This window comes from Ursus maritimus, unplaced genomic scaffold (genome assembly GCF_017311325.1).
Source record: "Ursus maritimus isolate PB19 unplaced genomic scaffold, ASM1731132v1 scaffold_23, whole genome shotgun sequence".
Lineage (NCBI taxonomy): Eukaryota > Metazoa > Chordata > Mammalia > Carnivora > Ursidae > Ursus > Ursus maritimus.
In genome coordinates, this window is record NW_024424786.1 from 37,895,903 (window position 1) to 37,897,279 (window position 1,377).

A 1,377-nucleotide genomic window follows, 5' to 3' on the forward strand; every position below is an offset into this window, starting at 1 on the left:
TCAATGCCTTATAATAAATGTGTATTTTTAACATCTGGGAAATATGTACACTCAAATTGGTCCCCTTTTTGTGAAAAACATTCCATATTCAGCCTAGACACTATCTGCTCAGTGGACGCAGGGTCTGCAGGAAGCTCTTGCAGGCCTCTGAGATGCAGACTACCGGCCACACTGCTGGGAGGATCAAGAGACCACCATTTGCATTGCACACAAAGGACATCTATGGCTCCATCCCTGGGCACCCCTTAGCCTCTATCCCTAGGCACCCGAGAGTCTGTGCCCAGCCACGGCTGTCTACATGCCATTCACTTATGTATCACATGCTGAGTCACTCAATTGTACCAGAACAGGTGGTTCTCTTTGCCTCTATATCCTCCTGAATAGGACCAGCCTACAAACTCACCTGTAAGGTCCATTTCATGTCTCTTCCTTTATGAAGCTCTCTCAGAGTCACACACCGTAAACAAATCTTTATACAAGACACACATTTCATCCTCAACAACATACACACAGATACACAGTTTTACAATCACACACAAAAATATCCAGAGACACACACAATATCACACTCCTTACAAGACACACACACACACACACACACACACACACACACATCCTTCTATTATCACTTTTCCTTTCTGTGATAGAATATTCATACCACAGAGTTGTTTTGGAGTAAAATTTATTTGAATGAAACAACTTTATCAAATCACTATTGTTGTTTCTTTTTTATAAATCAATTAGCCAACATATAGTACATCATTAATTTCCAGATGTAGAGTTTAATAACTCATCGGTTGCATCTAACACCCAGTGCTCATCCACACATCACCTGCCCTCCTTAATGCTATCACCCAATTACCCCATCCCCACCCATCTCCCCTCCAACAACCTTCAGTGTTTTTCTATAGTTAAGAATCTCTCTGTGGTCTGTCTCCCTCTCTGAGTGATTTTTCCATTCAGTTTCCTCCTTCCTCTGATCATCTGCACTGTTTCTTATATTCCACATATGAATAAAACCACATGATAATTATATTTCTCTTATTGACTTATTTTTATACTTATTGTTGTTTCTACAAAATATTCAGAGCATTTACATTCATTGAGCACCTATGAGGCTAGAAGTCATCATCCTGGAAGATTGCATCTTCTGTCTCATTTAGTTCCTACTAGTGGCCAGGAAGGTAGAAGGTGTACCACCACTGAATGTGGAGATTAGAGGAGAAATGTCTTCCTCAGTGTTCTTCAACCCTGGCTCTGTGTTGGAATCAACTGCAAAGATTTCAAAAGCAACTGGTGCCCAGACTGTCCCCCACCCCACCAGGACCAACGTATACATATCTCTGCCAGGTAGAACTGCATGCAGTCCTCATTTCT